The sequence below is a fragment of the Protopterus annectens genome, chromosome 4.part0 (genome assembly GCF_019279795.1).
Source record: "Protopterus annectens isolate FY-2018-M chromosome 4.part0, PAN1.0, whole genome shotgun sequence".
NCBI classification, from domain to species: domain Eukaryota; kingdom Metazoa; phylum Chordata; order Ceratodontiformes; family Protopteridae; genus Protopterus; species Protopterus annectens.
The window spans coordinates 655,525,321-655,537,324 of NC_056733.1; the positions used below are offsets into that span (position 1 = coordinate 655,525,321).

At 44.2% G+C, this 12,004-nt stretch overlaps 1 protein-coding gene across 1 annotated transcript in view; it reads right to left on the reverse strand.

Annotated features, from left to right (window-relative positions):
- Positions 1-12,004, reverse strand: part of ALDH2 (aldehyde dehydrogenase 2 family member) — a 1,229,710-nt gene that overhangs the window by 12,728 nt on the left and 1,204,978 nt on the right. The gene's annotated exons all lie outside the window — the stretch shown is intronic.

Below are 12,004 nucleotides of genomic sequence, written 5' to 3' on the forward strand. Positions count from 1 at the left end.
GGTCTCCAGTCTCCCGTCTTTTTGGGGACCAAAAAGAACCTTGAGTAGATTCCGGGCTCTGAATGGTCTATTGTAACTGGCTGAATGGCTCTTTTTTGCAGTAGTTTTGAGACTTCTAACTCTGCAATTTCCCTTAGACCGGGTGGTACATCTGGAAGGGAACTTGAGGGGAAGGACTTTCCTCGAAAGGAATTATGTAACCCTTGGATATGATCGACTGTACCCATCTGTCTTGAGTGAGGGAATGCCAGGCTTCTGGGTACAGTGATAATCTTCCCCCGACTGCCTCCAAGGAGGGACAGCCGGGCAACACCTCAGGGATGCTGAAAGGGCTTGTCAGAGAGAGGCTCCCTGTTTCCCTGGTTTCGGACCCCCTCTGCCTCTAGAGCGTCTGTTGTTGTTACCCCTCTGCCTCTAGGGGTAAACTGACCACGTGAATCCGCGTGACTCCTTGGGATTTACGGAACCACATTTTCCCACCTTTCTGTCCTTTGGGATAAGGTCTAGAAGGGGTGGAAAACGGACTCCAACAGCAGAAAGAGTCTTGCCGTCCTGTTCGCACCTGGTCAAGGTTTCCTTCACCTGAGGGCCAAACAAAGCTGACCCATCAAAGGGAGAATTTGTGAAGGACGCCTTAAAGGGATCCGCAAAATCACATAGCCGCATCCAGGCTTGGCGTCTAAGAGCCACACCTGTACCTGCGGCTCTACTCGCTCCATCCGCAGCATAAGATATTAGCCGCATGGAGGAGTTTGCAATGGAATTGAGGGTTCCTAGCTGCGAAGCAATTTTTCTTGAGCCCCTGCAGCTGTAGGATCCTGAACTACTTCACCCAGCTCCTTAAGGATATCCCTCTGGAGTCTGGTGAAGTGACATAGGTAATTCAGCGAACGATAGCAAAGGTCGCTGAGGAAAACATCCGCCCGCATACCTATCCATGGTCCTAGAGTCCTTATTAGGAGGATGGACGGCACGGAAGGATCTGCAAGTTCCTTTTGGTGGCCGCAGCCACCACCATGGCATCAGCGGGACACCCTTGGTGAGGAATTGCTTGTCACACGGAGCAGTGATAAATTTTGAAGGCCTCCTAGGGACTGGCTCTACAGAGTCAGGAGCTGCCCACGCCTTTCGTGCAATAACCTGCATAAGTGGGTCGCAAGGCGGTGACACCCAGGAGGTGGAGGGCCGAGATCCAAACGCCTCTAGGTATACTGACTCATCCTCAGAGGGATTGTTGGTGGGCCAGTTTCCCCTCTGTTTCAGGAGTTCTAGGATGTCTGAGAAGGAGACATCCTCAGAGGGGGATCTAGGGGATCCCTCTGACTCATCAAAGTCAGTATCCAAGTGACAGACTCGGGAGTCTACATGCTTCCTCTTACAAGTCCTCTTCCTAGGAGGATCTCCCGAAACATCAGGAGAATCCGCGGAAGAGGGGGAAATTCCCAATGGGGAAACCTGAGGCGGAGGATCTCTCGGTCCTGTAGCAAGAGAAGTGGCAGAGATGTCAACAGTTACTATAGAGGGAGGAGCTATGGAACAGACTGCTGACTGATACCAGTGGCCAGCACACTCTTCATCACCTCGAATGCTCCCTCCCAGGCAGGTCCGAGAGAACCCGTTCCAAAGAACTAGGAACTCCAGGGACCACCGAAAGGGAAGTCTCCGAGGCAGATGTCGGAGCCGAGCTCACCAAGGCCGAGGCTCCAAGGGGAAGAGCGGGCTCGGACAAGGGTCCGATGCCACTCACTCCCTCGGAGGAAACCATGGAAGCCCGACCACCGAATCCCTCTAAGGAAGGTCTCGAAGAGGAGATAAGAGTAGAGGCTGAAGGAACAGAAGGAGGTATCCGTCCTCCAGCCGTAGCAGTAACCATTCCCGAAGACTCCAACTCCAAGCTCTGGGGTAGAGTTGAAGGAGGAACTGTAACGGGGTGTGGACCAACAGTCGTCTGTTGAGATGGACTATGTAACATTTGGGCCAGTACCTGTGACTTAAGTAATCTACTGACCACCCTCTCTAGGTCATGATCTGACAGTCTGGATGACCTTGAAGATCGGCTCCGATGGCTCCGTTCGAAGAAGAGGTGAAGCCGAGCCGAAAGTATCGGCTCCAAGGAAGGAGACCTCGACCTCTTCCTGGAATGAGCCATCGGAACCGATACTATAGATCCTGTCGGAGCCGACTTCGGAGCCGACAGGAAGCTCGATGTATCGGCTCCAGCCGGAGCCGATACAGCCACCAAAGTAACGGTGTCGGAGCCAATCGGAGCCGACACCGATGCCTGTGCCACATGGGTGTCGGAACCGATCGGAGCCGACACGAAGTGGTCGATGCAGATTCGCACCGATAGCCATCGGTGCCGAAGGCTTTGTAAGCCAGAATCGGCTCCAGCCGGAGCGATCTCGACTGAACGAGTCGGGCCGAGGCCGCAGGCTTAGACACAGAAGCCTGGGCCTTGGAAGATTTAGCTGATTTAGACGGAGCCGACTTAGCCGGAGAGCCCTCCGGCTTAAGAAGGCCCCTAAGTATCAGCTTGTTCTTTCCTGCAGGACTCTCTGGCTGAAGGAATGACAAATAGCACAGGAGTCCTGCAGGTGAAGAGGCCCCAGGCAATACAGGCAAGAAGTGTGACCGTCTGTCAGAGACATCTTCTGACAGCACGAGTCACACTTCTTAAAACCTGAGACCCTCTCCTTTGACATGGTGCTTAAAACACACACACACACCAGTCAAAAAATTTAAATTAAAGAAAATACCAAAAGGTATTCCTAAAAATAAACACACACACACCCTAACAGGGAGGGGATGGGATGGGTAAAGTTTGACTAAAAAATATTAAAAGAGACAGGGATTTTCTGTCAGGAAATCTAAATAATTAACTTATAACTAATAATAAAGTGTTTTTTTAACAAAAAGGGGCTTTAATATTAATAAAGTGAATCACTTACCAGGAGCTGGTAAAAGGAGGACCTCATAAGCGAAGCGGCAAACGAGATCTGGGTACTTACCGCCTTGCATCATGGGATATGGGGCTGCCTCGAGCTGGTAAAAGTGACTCTCGAGCTTAGCAAGTGCCGAGTCGGAGCCGAGGGATCGGCTCCGAACCCATCAAGCAAGAATGAAGGCGAGATTGACAACTTAACATTATCAGTTCACATTGTAGGAAGAAATGCAGGTGTCTGCATCGATTCCATCACTGATGGCATCAAGAAAGGGCCTGGAGGTGGAGGAGGAATAACTGGAAGGGTTGATAATGGGATTTCTCGGCCTGGTGTAGGTACTGTTGGGGTTGAGATGACACTGTACCGTAGCTGGGACTTCAGAAAGGGTGACATCTACTCTACTCCTAATCCAAAAGTGTTGGGCTCCTAAGGGATCTGTAGGACAGTAATGAAGAAACAGAAGCTGGCCTTGAAAATGCAAGTCTGAGAGTTCCTGCTCTGAAGGAAAACTACCTGTTCATTTCCATGGTGCAAAGTCAGTAGTTCCAGATGACCCCTGCTAGGGAGGGGAAGAAGAACTGTCTGGGGGAGAAGTCCTGGACTGGGAAAAGGGGAAGCAACCCTGGGAACTTTAGGTGTAAGTAGCTTCTCCACAACAGGGAGACTGGACTCTTCCACTCTTCTCCTCTCTTTTCTTTTTTCCGAGCCTAATGATCCTAAAAGATATTTTGTCAGGTTCTTTGGGTGGGGGTGTCAGATCTTCACACGTACTGCTTCAGAGCAAAATAGCCATTTTAGCACCAGTTTACTCCTGTCTGAGAAAGTGTGAGAATTAAATTTTTACAAATGCATATATTCACTGAAAGCTCACTTCACTGAAAACCCAATTCACTGAAAGCTCACTTCACTGAAAACCCATTTCACTGAAACTCATTTAGTTGAAAGGTATATGTGGCCTATTCCTCACTGTTGTGCGATCCTAGAGTTAGTATATAAAGTAAGGGTTGGGTGTGGGGGGCAAAGCCCCCCACATAAATTGGTTATATGTTGTCTTCTGGAAGAATTTTTTCAATACACTTGTAAGTATACATCTATATGCTTTAAAATATTTGCAATATGTGAGGGGCTACGCCCCCCCCACACCCCCCTTACTTTATATACTAACTCCAGGATTGCACAACAGTAGGGAAAAGGTCATATATACCTTTCAACTAAATGAGTTTCAGTGAAATAGGTATTCAGTGAAGTGGGCTTTCAGAGAATTGGGTTTTCAGTGAAGTGAGCTTTCAGTGAATATGTGTCAATGAATTAAGCTTCAATTAAATGAGTTTTTAATGAAATGATATAGACCCTTCCATTAGCTAGTGATGTAGAGTTGAGTGAGAAACGATGCAGGCTAAGACTTAAAGAAAGAAAGTTTGGAATTAAAAAAGTATGAACTGACATTGACTTGGATGGAAATACTGAAAGAGAAGTAGGCAGACAAATCAGACATCCAATATAACAATATTATGTTTTCCTATCTCACCTGCATTCTTGATGGTTGGGTTCGGAACCGAGCATCAGTTCTGTCTCGGCCGCATACTAAAGCTAGAGAGCTTTCACTGGCTCTAGGCTACACTTTATCCCAAGATGCCTAGCGATTGTTACCCAAATCTCGTTTGTTGCTTGCAGCTTCAGGATTGCTTTTTCACTGGCTCAGGCTAAGTGAATTTTTAGGTGGATTGAAGTGCAAAATAAGAATATTACAACTAACACTGATGAAAGCAGGGGTCAACTAATTAGTGTTTCTAGTGTAGAAAGTGAAGACAATTTCCCTTTTATCAATCAGACTACAGGGACAAACACCCCACCCCCAAATCAAGAAGCATTTGTGACTGTAGTAAAGAAGAAGGGCAAGAACAAAGGGCGTTAGCCATTACACAAAGAATATTTAATTTGAGTGATAGAAAGTTTAGTGAGGTAGAGGTTAAAGTACTTCAAAAAGGTTTTTCCTTTGTACCTGCAAAAAGAGCTAGATCCACTGACACCATTTTGGATTTTAAGTTGTATGTACGGAAACTGAATTTAAAATACTTGTACCATGGGTTATCTCTATCTGAGGCTGGGCATTTTAAGAAAAATAAAAATGTTAATCCTCCCTTGGTTAATACCTTCAATATTTTTTCGAATATTTGTGAAAATGATTTATATAATTTACAGAGTAATGGTAAACTGGAAAATTTTGGGCAATTTAACCAAGGAGGAACACATGGCACTAAAGCAGTTAGCTTCATATAATGATATCAGGTATATGAAAGCAGACAAAGGTCAGGGATTAGTTAAAATGAACCACACAGATTATTCTAGTAGTATTAAGGAGTTATTAACAGATGGAAGCAAGTATCTTAAAGTATCTAGGGACTTTATTAGGAAAATGTTTCAAGAAATGGATTTAATTTTACTTGCTTTATTATATCAACAGTACATCTCCATTGACATTTTTGAATATTTAAATGTTGACCAGCCCCAATTGGGGATGCTTTTTGGCATCCCCAAAATACATAAAAATGAAAAAAAATCCCCCTTTCAGACCAATTGTGTCAGCCCCTTTTAGTAAAACGTCCAAAATTTCCATGTATTTGGACAATATACTTAATCCCACTGTGCAAAGAAGTAATTGGTATCTTAAGGACTCGTGGATGTTTCTGGAAGAGCTTAGGCACTTTCAGTTCAAGGGAGATGAAAATTTGTTATGTACTTTAGACATTTGTTCATTATACACAGCAATAGACCAAAACGAGGGCATTGAGTTTATGAGGTTTTTTTTGAACAAAGTGAAGTGTAAAGAAGACATTTTTGTCATCTGTCAGTTGATGGAATTAGTACTACACAATAATTTTTTTATGTTTGAAACGGAAACCTATCAACAAAAAAGTGGGGTAGCGATGGGGGCTCATGTAGCCCCTGTCTTTGCCAACTTAGTTTTATGTTGGTGGGAAGTTGCCTTTTTGGAGAAAATTGAATTATTCAAATATGTAATGTACTACAGACGTTATACTGACGATTTAATTTTTGTGTGGGTAGGAACTAGTGAACAGTTTGATGAATTTTGTAGACAGAGCAATCAGACAGTAATATGGCTTAAATTTACTGTTGGTAACAAAGGTACTTCAGTCCAATTTTTGGACATTGAAATAGGGATGGATATAGACAAGAAGACATTCAGGAGCAATGTTTTTAGGATGAAAACCTTCACTAATAATTATTTACATTTTGAAAGTTTTCACCCCAAACATATGAAAGTTAATGTATTTAAGGGTCAAGTAATTAGACTCAGCAGAATGGTTAGTAATGACCAACAATTTAAAGTAGAGGTTGGGGCACTTAAGCAGTTCTTTCTTTGTAGGGGTTATTCTGTTGAACTACTGAACAATGTAATTAAATCTGTTGAGATTCATAGGGATGATAAATATCCCCCCATTCTTAAAGCTGGATTTCAGAAAAAGGACCCAAGTCAGAATTTTACACAGAATGAGAAATTTAAATGTGTATTTCCAGTACCTATGAGTGCTGATGGACCTAATATTAAAAGGATTGTACAAGAGAATTGGAAAATTATCTTGGGCAATGATGAACTGAGTAAAGTTATAGGAAGTCAACCTAATTTTATTAACAAAAAAACTAAAAATTTAAAAGAGATTTTGGAAGGTGGTTATTGATGTGAAAATCACGATGAGTCATTACTACGTTAGGTACTTTTGCCTGTTTGAATTGCAATCAGTGTAGATATATGATGGGTGTGCACAGTCATCATTTTAAACATTTAAAATACACTTTAACAGCTAGAGGCAGATTTGATTGTCAGAGTGAAGGTTTAGTATATCTTGCAGTATGTTCTAACTGAAAATTTCTATATAGGAAAGACTATAAGAAAAGTAAGGTACAGGGTTAGAGAATACCTCCTTGCTATAAAGAAAAAAGATACAAATAATGTGTTAGCAAAGCATTCGATAAGTTGTGAAAATTTTAAGAAATTTACTTTTTTTGTAGTAGAAAAAGTTAATACAGATAAGTTTGTAGGTTCATTTAATAATTTTTTAGAAGAATTGTACTGAACTGGCAGATTTTTTTAAGAGCTGATTTAACACCTGGTATCAATGACAAATTTTCAGTTAAAACTTACTTAAAGTATGTTAATTTCTGACACAAAGATTTTATAATTATGTGTTATGTTTAAAGTTTCATTTTTAACCTGTATTTGAGTACAAATTGAACTGTAAGCAAATATTTTATGTCTTTGAAGTTCATTGGTTATGGAACAACTATGCCTTTAAGGTTTAATTATCACAGGATATGATGATGGGATGGTTTTGATATAAAAGAAAATGAAGTCAGTGATTTATTGTTTAATTCTGAAGAAGTTATATAATAAATGGGACGAAAGCGCTCAACTTATTCTGGCTCCAGTGTGTGATTTGTTTTTGAGTTGGTTTCTTATGATATAGTTTTAAGTGAATTTTTTCTTCAACCTTTTGTTTGTTTTTTTTCAGTAGTTAAAGTGGTAAGATTAATTTCTTTAGATAGTTGTATCTTTGAGTGCTTCCTTGCTTTAGTTAAAAGCTTTTTTGCTGTTTGTTGCTGATTTTGTGTGGGCTGTCATTTTCTTAGACCTTCTATCTAGCGGCTGCTCCTTTCAGTGAATCTGTTTGTTAGAGGATTCCTTTCCCCTTTTTTCCTTAGCTTAGCTTGTTTTAGTTAGAGGGCTCCCCTTTCCCTGTTCTGAAATCCAGGTTTCGCCATTTAAGTCAGTGGCATCTCCTCAGATTAGAGAAGTACTTCATTTAAATTAGAGACTCTCCTCTAACCCTTTTCCTTATAATTTCCTTCTTTGAAAAAAACAAAACAAAAAAAAAACGTGGTTTTCTTTCTAGTGCAGTTGTTTTTTTCTAGTCTTGCTGATCTGTTTTTTCTGTGTTCTTGGGCTTGTGGTTGGTGACGAATTTACTATTTTGTGACTTCATCACTGTTTGTGACAGTCTGCCGCACTGTTTGTGACAGTCTGCCGATTGTGACTTAACAGGATGTCTAAAGAGACCAAACAGTCAAGTTTTAAGAAGTATGATTCTTGCACACAAAAATATCACTCAAAGATGGACACTAGTTGTGTATTGCTTGGGTGCCATCCACCTGCAGGATTCCTGTTCTATTTCCCATGGTTTTAGTTCAAGGGTCCTGCAGGATCAGAAGAACAAGCTGATAGGCAGGGGTTTGTTAAAAGGTCCTTTTGAATCGACTGTTGAAGGGACTCAGGGCTCCAAACCTTCAGAAAAGTCATCCAAAACTTCTTTGGCTCCAGCTCCTAAGCCGTCGAAAAGACATGAGAAAGCGGGTTCTTCGGATCCAAAGTCTGCCGGTTCCAAAAAGGCAAAGTCTCCATCAGTTCTACCTAGAGTTTTGGAACTGTCTCAGAGCCAAAAAAGGAGCCAGTCACCTTCCTTGGATCTGGTTCATTTGGTGCTGTAGTCTCCTTTATTGCAATCTGTGGGCAAGCAGCCACAAGTCCTCCACCTATTCCTCTTGGTCATCCAGGAGTCTTTCGGATGATGATGTACAGCGGGTGGTTAGAAGGTTGCTTTGTACACCAGCCCTAGCAAAAATTCTCACCAGCCCAGCCCAGATGGTCGTGGAGCCAACATCAGAGCTGCTTTACATTCTGTTCCTCCTCCGACTCAGTCGAGTTCGGAGCCAGAGTGCCTGGAGGTCCTTGTGGTGGAACCGTCTGACCTGAAATCCATCCCCAGAGTTTCGGTGCCGACCTTCGCTCTCTGATCTCACCGATGTTGTCATCCATCGAGGGATCTAGGGGCCAAGATTCCCTCATTGGTTCCGGGTTGGGGGGTGTCGAATTGGACCCTTGTCAGACCCAACACTCCCACTCGAAGTTTTGGCGCAGGTGAGTTCGGCACGCCAGCATTGGAACCATCCTCCTTGATGCGGGGGAAGTCTCCTGGTTCCTCGGAACCAGAGGCTCTTTCAGCCCAGGACCGTGGTGCCTTCGAGGTCATGAGGAGTGTGCTTTCCTCAGAGACTGCTCCACCCTCGGTTCCAGCTACTGTTCCCCCAAAATGGCCAAACTCTACACCATCCCTCCAGCCCTGTCACATCGGATACTAACTTAAGAGGATTCAGAAGGGTCCGCATGGTCACCCTCTGAGGAAGTCTCCTTTTCAGACATCTTAGAGATCCTGAAACAGAGAGGTGGCTGGAAGACCCTCTCCCTTTCTAAAGATGAGCTGGTATAACTGGAGGCATTTGATTCTCGACCCTCCACCTCTTAGGTGTCTCCGTCTTTCGACCAGCCCCTGGATGTAGTCAGCTCCAAGGAGGCCCAACAAATTTATTACAGCCCCAGAGGACAAACAATTTCTAAGTAAAGGTGTCCCAGTAGATGCTATGGTGGTGGGGGCGGTGGCCACCAAGAAGGAATTAGCTGAAACTTCATCTGTCCATCCGTCGAATAAGGAGTCCTGAAAGATGGACAGATACGAGAAGCGTATGTTCTCTTCAGAGGCCTTTACCCTTAGGTCACTGAATTATTAATCCCATTTTACTCGACTTCAGAGGGATCTCCTCAAGGAGGTAGGAGATACCCTCCAAGGTGCTACATCTGGGGTGGGGGTAACTGACAAGGCAAAAAAGAAGTTATGTTCTTACCATAACGTTCCATGTGAATTGTTCATCTCGCCTTTGTTCTTACACACGGGTTCGGAGCCGATCCTCGGCTCCGAGTCGGCCACATCACCAGCTTCGCATCTTCGAGAAAGCTCGAAGCACAGTGCTATCCCATGATCCTCCGGTGTCAACCCTCAGATCTAGTTTGCTAACACTCGAAGAACACTACTAGTTACTGCGCCCTAGCACACAGAAATGCAACTACACTGTCTAATACTGTATCATAAAGAAGAGGAGAAAAGATGCCATACCTGAAGTACAGTAGGAAGCTCAAGAACACCCACATGTAGAGAAGACCAAACTCAGCTCAAGACATGCCCGTTCTCCTAGACCACAGGACGAGGGATGGAGGGGGGGAATGTAAGAACAAAGGCGAGATGAATAATTCACATGGAACCTTAAGGTAAGAACATAACTTCTTTATGTGAAATTGTTTGAAATTGTTTGATCTCGCTGTTTGTTCTTACACATGGGTAGCGTCCCTAGGTCCTTTATCCTAGGTGGCTCAAGGGAGAACATTCCTGAGAACAGTGGAACCAAACGTAGCCCTGTCTCTGGAGTTTTTATCTAATTTGTAGTGGATAATAAAAGTATGCAGTTTCGCCCAAATGCAAGCCGCACAAATGGTATCTAATGGTAAGCGAGTGGCAACTGCCCTCGCAGAATGAGCTCTAGAATTAAAGGGGAGCTGTTGTTTTGATTCTGCATATACGAAATTTATACAATCCGATAGCCATTTGGATAAAGTAACTTTCGCTATCGCTTGTCCCTTTTTTTGGTCAGCATAAGATACAAATAGTTGGCCTGATTTTCTGTAATCCTTAGTCATGTCTAAGTAAAATCTCAGCCGCCTGTGGACATCCAACTTGTGCAGCATGTATTCCAGCTTATTAGAGTGATTTTTAAAGAAGGTGGGTAGCTCAATAGATTGATTAATGTTTTGAACTGAACAAATCTTTGGAAGGAAGGATGGATTGGTGCACAATGTTACTCTGGGTGAAAAATCATGTATGGGGGCCGGACAGACAAAGCCTGCAACTCTGAAACTCTCCAAGCGGAAGTGATGGCAACCAGAAAGAGTGTCATCCATGATAAAAATTTGAGAAGAGTTGTGGCGGCTGGTTCAAATGGGGGCAGCATGAGCCGTGATAACATCAGGTTAAGATTCCATGGGGCGATTGGATCACGAAAAGGAGGACGTAGGTGAAAGGTTCCTTTCATAAAGGCTTTGCAAAGTCTGTGGGACATGAGAGAATTATCTCCTAGACCAACATGAAAATTGGATATAGCCGCCAGTTGTACCCTTATGGTGGAGGTGGAAGCTCCTTCCTGAAAGAGTGTGGAAAGAAACTCTAGTATCTTGTGTACTGGAGCCCCTGAAGGATCTATACCCTGTTGTGAGGCCCAGTACGCAAAACGCTTCCATTTGCTATTGTATAACTTCCTCGTGGATGGCTTATGGGAAGATACATTGTAAGTTTGACCTGGCTAAGACGGGAAGCGGAGCAGCCAAGCTGTCAGTTTGAGGGACTTGAGAGATGTGTGGGGAACTCCCGACGAGTGCGTCAACAGGTCTGGCACTGGGTCCAGAATCCACGGTTCGTCCACCTGATGAGTTTGAAGAAAGAGAAACCAGATTTGTCAAGGCCAGAATGGGGCTATCAGAATTATGGTCCTTTCCAGACATTTGGCTTTCTGCAAGAACTTGGGGATTAACGGGATAGGAGAAAAAGCGTAAAGGCAACCCGGGGGCCAATCGTGTACCAGTGCGTCCCTGGGGGCACCCCCCTGGAGGGGGTAGTAGGGCAAAGTAGCTTCTGCATTTGGCATTCAATGGGGATGCAAATAGGTCGCAGCAAGGCTGGCCCCATCTGCAGAAAATCATTTTCGCTACTTGAGGTTTGAGGGACCACTCGTGGGGCAACAGGATGGCTCTGCTCAACCTGTCCGCAATCACGTTGGATGTCCCCGGGATGTGCGTTGCTATCAGAAAGCGTCCAGTGGACACATCCCATTGCCAATTCCTAAGGGCCTCCCTGCACAATGGATAGGACCTGGTTCCCCCTTGTTAGTTTATGTACCAGACTACTGACATGTTGTCTGTCTGAACTGTTCCCAGAGGCAAGGACTTGCGAAAATGCTGCAACGCTAGAAACACTGCCCTCAGCTCTAGGACAATGATGTGCAGATTGTATTCCAAGTTGGACCATTGACCTTGGACTGTTCTTCCCTGAAAAAGCCCCCCCCCCCCATCAGGGAAGCGTCCGTGGTCACAGTCGCGGTAGGACTGGGTAATATGAACGGTCGGCCTGTTATTAGAATCCTGACTGTGCATCCACCAAAGGTCT